Source organism: Macaca nemestrina, chromosome 3, assembly GCF_043159975.1.
Source record: "Macaca nemestrina isolate mMacNem1 chromosome 3, mMacNem.hap1, whole genome shotgun sequence".
Lineage (NCBI taxonomy): Eukaryota > Metazoa > Chordata > Mammalia > Primates > Cercopithecidae > Macaca > Macaca nemestrina.
Window position 1 is genome coordinate 159,208,638 of NC_092127.1, and position 7,368 is coordinate 159,216,005.

Genomic DNA, 7,368 nt, shown 5'->3' on the forward strand with positions numbered 1-7,368 from the left:
TTATTTTGGAATAAAAGACAGTGTCACTCCATAAAATGGCAGAAAACTGAGGAAGAGCTGGTGAGAAGGACTTCCTTGTTTGTTTCCTGGGCTTGTGCCCTGTGGACTGTGGTAATTAGGGGACTGGGTGGGGCCCGCTGGGCTGAAAATGATAGGAAAGGTAGCCCCGTAATTAATGGATTTTATTGGGATGATACTAGAGGTGTGGTCATTACCGTCTGTTGAAGTTCATCAACTAGACCTCATAAATGGCAGGCTATGGCTCTAAAGGGAAATGGGTATTTAGCAAATTGTGAGAAGCCTTTTAGTGGATGCCACTCAAAAACCAGGTATTGGCTGGGCACGGTGGCTCACGCCTATAATCCCAGCACTTTGGGAGGCTGAGGCGGGTGGATCATGAGGTCAGGAGTTTGAGACCAGCCTGTCCAATATGACGAAACCCCATCTCTACTAAAAATACAAAAATTACCGGGATGTGGTGGTGTGCACCTGTAGTCCCAGCTACTTGGGAGGCTGAGACAGGAGAATCCCTTGAACTTGGGAGGTGGAGGCTGCAGTAAGCCAAGATCATGCCACTGCACTCCAGCCTTGGTGACAAAGCGAGATTCCATCTTAAAAAAAAAAAAAAAAAAAAAAAAGGTACAAAGTAGTAATCTTCAGTACAGAAGTGTGCTTGGTGTTTTTCTCAATGAAACTGTGTTTGGAAAGATGACACCATTGAATGCATGATCCTTATTGGTCTGTCCAGTGAGCACTGAGCACCAGGGTGCAACATGTGTGATCCTGAGTAATTACTTGCCAGTTGAATGGTCTGCTCTGCGTGACTGTAAAATGTGACACTTGGTGTAACTGGGAAGTGTGGGGTGCTCTGAAATCACAGGACAAGAACAACTACAGGAATTCTAAAGTCATAGGAAGCTTCCCTGAGAAGGTGACATCTCAGCCAAGACCCAAGGTGGTGGCAATCTGTCTGCACTGAAAGGTAAAGATCGCAATACCATCTCCAGCATGGTTCACCGCATTAGTGCTTCTCAAATTTTCATGAGTATCCAAATCAACTGGGGACCTTGTTTAAATGTAGATTTTGATTCAGCAGGTCTTGGGGTCCCAATGATTCTACATTTCTAAAAAGCTTCTGGTCTAAGGATTACTCTTTGAGTAGCAAGGTGATGACCTTCTGAAGTACTCAGTTGCTTCTATGCCTCAGTTTGTCAGTGTGTAAAATTGGCTCCCAAGGATTGGAGAAACATGAATATGAATTCACCTGTAGCATATTTTGACCTAATCACACTACTGATCAAATAATTGCTGATAAATTAATATATTTTGTGAGGAGGGTGGGGAGGAAGGAGGATCCCTGGAAGACTTACCAAACTACTTTTCCCTAAATCTTAGGTTTTTCTTTACCAATTAAAGATTTTTTTAAAACTCCTTTTCCTACTTTAGTTTTTGTACTATTATTAGTCAGATAACAGCTCCTAAAGCAGAGTATATTATACAAAAGAACTGCATTATTTAAAATATTAAAGTTCTTCAGCTAAAATTCAAAACATGTTGTTATCTTGTAGTTCTGGTATTTAACTGATTCCCTAATACATGCAATAATATATGAACAAAGGCAGGGCCTGTGTATGCTGATTTTATAACTAAGAAAAGGTACTTCTGTAATTACTAGATTTTATTGGGATGACTACCTTTCTGGTTAAACAGCACAACATTAATCTCAAAAGTGCAATATTTATATTTGCAATCAAACAGATATTAAAATCAGAGGCTTCGTGAGAAACCATTAAATTCACCGGTTGTATCATACCTTGACATCTTGGTTTTCCACAGCACCTCATCAAGAGACTAAGAGCGAGGGTATGGGGGAATTTTTGAGAAAGCACCCACGACTCAGGGAAACAAAAATACGAGCTGGGTTTATCTCACATATGTTAACAAAACATAAGCTAAATTCAGGCCAAGCAGACTTAGTTATTTTTAAAAGGAAATTATATATTCTGTTGATTGGCTCATCAGATCTATTCTCTTTGAGAAGACCTTGTTAATATCATTCTTTTCTTACCTTCAGGACATTTGGGATCTTTTTGAAAAGTCCCTGTTCCCAGCTTCCAGCTGATTGCTTCTTTGTCTAATTCATACTCAGAATAATTTCTTAAGCAATTAGTAGTATGAGAGTAAGGACATGTTTATGCTCTACAGTGAGAAGATACCATCCCTCCTTATTGACCGAGCTTCTACTTTGTGCTAGGAGTCCTGAATGCCCTAAGCAAGGAGTGATGAGTTAAACAGATGTATGCTCTGCCTTCTGAGACTTTTTGGTCTAGTTGGGGAAGCAGAAACTACGTAAGCAAACAAATAAATACGTACATCAACAGGGTTCAGTGCTCGAGAACAACATGACAGGGGAGAGGAGTTGGGTTCATTAGGATGGACAGGATGGATCTGGCTCAGGAGGTGGTAGCACTTAAACCCAAACCTGAAGATGAAAGGACTCAATTGTGCAATGGCAGAGAAATGTTTTCAGCTAAGGGAATAGCATGTGCAAAGGCCTGGAGTGTTAAAGAAACTGAAATGGGTTAATACCTGCTTCTTAATGTCCAAAACTAGACCCTGGAGAGCTTAATGTTCCCTCTGTAGGAAAATAGCAAAAATATAGAATGTTTTGTGGTATGGAGGTTAAAAGCATAGACTCTGAAGATCCACTCATTCCTGCCTCTACCATGCACTACCTGCGTGCCCTTGTGCAAATCCTTAAACCTCTTCTTGCCTCAGTTTCCTCATCTGTAAAACAGAGAATAATAATCATCTCTACCTCATAGGGCTGTTGTGAAAATAAAGTGATGAACAAGTTAATACTTGTTTGGCACATAATAAGCACTTATTATGGACGAGTTATCAGGATCCAAGAGAAATGTCACAAGTGCTACAACAGGGGTGAGAAAAAGTGCTACAAAAGCACAGAGACAGGAAAAACAGAATTTCCATTGGGGGATATGGATTTTAAAAGACATGGTTGAGGTAGTTTTTGAACTGGATTTTGAAGGATGGAGAGAATTTCAGTGTCTACAGGTGGTGAAAGCAAAACCAACCATCTCAGGGTCTTTTCTTCACTCCTCTTTCCCTCATGTTCCATGTCCAGTTGATGATTAAGTCCTTTCTCTAATCACACGCCTCAGCCTTTTTATTTTATTTATTTATTTATTTATTTATTTATTTATTTATTGAGACGGATTCTCACTCTGTCACCCAGGCTGGAGTGCAGTGGCACGATCTCAGCTAGCTGCAACTTCCACCTCTTGGATTCAAGTGATTCTCCTGCCTCAGCCTCCCGAGTAGCTGGGATTACAGGCACGCACCACCATGCCCAGCTAATTTTTTGTATTTTTCGTAGAAACAGGGTTTCACCATGTTGGCCAGGCTGGTCTCAAACTCCTGACCTCAGGTGATCCGCCCACCTCTGCTACCAAAGTGCTAGGATTACAGGTGTGAGCCACTGCCCCCAGCCCCATCTCTGCCTTTGTTCAAGCTGTTAATATGATTTGTCGGGACCTTCACAATCACAATGTCCCTGTCACTGGTCTCCTTTCATACACTTCTGTGGTGTACTTAGTATAACAGCACATGGACACGGTCTACTTATGTGCTTGTTGCTCTCAGGAGGCTGTGCCTCTTCCCTAGCTTTTAATAAATTTGTTTGAACCCAACTGCTATCTGCTATGTTTCCCCTCTGTATCCATCGGAGTCCAATTAGGAAAACAGAAGCCACTCTAGGTGTTTCCAGAAAGAGGGAATTTAACACAGGGAAATGCTTTGCAGGGGATGGAAGAGCTGAGAGGCCAACAGGGGGCCTTAGGCAATCCAAAGATTAGCATCTGCAGGAAGTGCTGCCACCCCTAGGGCTGGGAGGAGCTGGGTTGCCAGAGATCAGAGGCTGGGGCTGTCTGACCAGGACTAGAAACACAGGCAGAGCCTCCTGGCAGGAAATGGAATGGTGGAGGGAGAGGCTCTAGAGCAGAGGAAATGAAGAAATGCAGCAGAAGATGCTGCCAAGGGCAGAGGGGATGAGAATACCCTGGCTTCTCCCTACCTCCCTCCCCTCTAGGCTTCTGCCAGTGCATTACAATGGCCCATCCATCTGGAAGCCAGTTGGTAAGGGAGCCTGGGAAACGTGGTTCCTGTGACATAGGACAGAGCCAGGAGAGGTGGGTAACAGGGCCGAAAGCAAACAGGTAAACTATGGGTGTCAGAGGCATGTGAACCAGAGCAACTCCATCTTGAATAGGGACTAGGTAAAATGAGGCTGAGACCTACTGGGCTGCACTCCCAGACAGCTCGGCATTCTAAGTCACAGAATGAGATGGGAGGTCGGCACAAGATACAGGTCATAAAGACCTTGCTGATAAAACAGTTTACAGTAAAGAAGCCAGCCAAAGTCCACCAAAACCATGATGGCCATGAGAGTGACCCCTGGTCATCCTCACTGCTACACTCCCACCGTCACCATGACAGTTTACAAATGCCATGGCAACATCAGGAAGTTACCCTATATGGTCTAAAAAGGGGAGGCATGAATAATCCACCCCTGTTTATCATCAAGAAATAACCATAAAAATGCGCAACCAGCTGCCGTCGGGGTTGCTCTGTCTATGGAGTAGCCATTCTTTTATTCCTTTACTTTCTTAATAAACTTGCTTTCATTTTACTCTATGGACTCAGACTGAATTCCTTCTTGCACAAGATCCAAGAAGCAACTCTTGGGGTCTGAATCGGGACCCCTTTCTGGTAACATGGGCACCTCTCTGATTCCTCCCCATACTATCATCAGTGTTCTTTCTAAAATGTGGATCTGACCTTGGCACTCCCCCAATTTCCCTAAATGTGATCAGAACAACTTTTTGTTATCTCAAGGATAAAGACCAAACTCTGCAGAAATTTTAAAAATGGCAATCGAAGTACCATATCTTAGAGGCTGGTCAGAAAGGACCTCTCTGGGAATACTACCCCACAGCACCCAGGTACAACCTGATGCCCAGTGAGGGAAGGAATGACCTCGCTCACCTCTGCGTGGGGGTGGAATTGAGGATGTTCGAGCACCTGAAGCTAGTCCTGTCAAGAATGGTCCCCAGGGTCATCACAACAAGAATAAAACATAGTAAAGATACATTTGCATGTTCCGATCACCACTGATGCTCTTGAAGTGCGATTGGAAGCATCGTCTAATTTCATCCTCATAACAACAGTTAGGAGTGACAACTTTGTACTTCCCTAATTGTAATTAGTGAGCACATGAGGCCGCGGGAAGGAGAAATGACATGATCGAGGGCTCAGGACCAGCCAGCGAGGAGGTCATCTCTAGAACCTGGGGCCTTTCTCCCTGGTCAAAGGCAATTTGCATTAGATCCTTGAGCCCAAAGCTGGGGTCCTAAGTCTCTAAAAAGTCCTCGAAATGAGGAATGGGTCTTGACAAAGGGTTTTTGATGCACAAAATGTTGATCAGAAATTGCACATTAAGTTGGTACACTAAATTACATGTGAGGTTGATTTTTTTTTTTTTTTTTTTTTCAGTGAATTTCAGTCCTCTTAGCTTGGTAACTGAACTGAAATTATTTGTGAAAATAATTAATTAATTAATTAAGTTTATTTCACGGGGAAAAAACTAAGCTCCAACACACGGGAAATGAGGAAGGCAGAGGGGCAGAAGGAGAAGGCTGGGATCTATTATATGATTCTGTATCCCTGCCTCTCCATGTAGCCCTTCGTAAAGCCCTCTATGCTTTGTTTCTTGGCCAGAATTTTTCTATTAAGAAGGGTCCAGATGAATTTAGAAGGAAGGTTGTAAATTGTGGATAAAATAAAGAGAGCTTAAAAATGAACTTAGATACATTGGTGCAAACTCTCAGTAGGGCAGTTTGATAATATCTATATAAATATCCCTTAAAATGTACCTTTCCTTTGAGCCAGCAATGTCATTCTTAGAAATGTATCCTAAAGAAAAAAATCATGGTTATTCATGGGTATGTATATAATAATGCATATTGAAATGCTAGCTATGAAAGTGACAAATTATATATAAACTAAATGTCCAACAATAGAGAATTCTTTAAATAATCTGTGGTACATTCGCACAACAGAATTCCACAAGACCATGGAAAATATTGGTGTAGGAGAACATTTATGTAAGATGTTAGGAAGTCAAAGTGAGCTTTATATTTAAAAAATGTCTTGCATCAAGCTGGGTGTGGTGATGCCTGCCTATAGTCTCAGCTAATTCTGGGCTGTAGCATGCTATGCCAGTCAGTGCCTGCATTAAGTTCGGCATCAGTATGGTGACCTCCCGGGAGCCAGGGACCACCAGGTTGCCTAAGAAAGGTGAACTGTGGCCAGCCGAGGTGGCTCACGCCTGTAATTCCAACACTTTGGGAGCCCGAGGCAGGTGGATCACAAGGTCAGGAGTTCGAGACCAGTCTGGCCAATATGGTAAAACCCTGTCTCTACTAAAAATACAAAAATTAGCCAGGCGTGGTGGCAGGTGCCTGTAGTCCCAGATACTCAGGGGGCTGAGGCAGGAGAATGGCTTGAACTCGGGAGGCAGAGGTTGCAGTGAGCCGAGATTGCACCACTGCATTCCAGCCTGGGCAACAGAGCAAGGTTCCATCTCAAAAAAAAAAGAAAGGTGAACTGTCCCACATCAGACACAGAGCAGGTCAAAACTCCTGTGCTGATTAGTAATGGGATTGCACCTGTGAATAGCCACTGCAATCCAGCCTGGGCAACATAAGAAGACGCTGTTGCAAAAATATATATATATTACATCAAGTTGTTAACACTGGCCATCTGTGGGTACTGTAATTATGAATGATTAAGATTTTCTCTTTTTATTTATTTCTTTTTTATTTTTAGAGATGAGGGTTTCACCATGTTTTTCAGACTGTCCTCAAACTCCTGGGCTCAAGCAATCTTCCTGCCTCAGCCTCCCAAGTAGCTGGGATAATAAGTCACCACACCTGGCTCTGTTATATATTTTCTAAACTCTCCAAACTGAACATAATTTGGTTATCTTGCTGTTTCAAATTGTAAATGCATCTGTTAATGTTCTGGTAATGCTAAATGATTATTTTAAAATCAGATTTATTAAGGTATACTCTGAATATTAAAAAAATTGCTTTTTAGTATGTAACTCTATACATTTGACAAACATGAAACACAATTAATATATAGATAGCCCATCACCCTCAAAAAGTCCCCTTGAACCCCTGTGTAATCAACATCCTCTCCACTCTCAATCAAACCCCTGGTAATCACTGATCTCTTTTCTTTCCCTATAATTTTGTCTTTTGCAGAATGTCATATAAATTACATCAT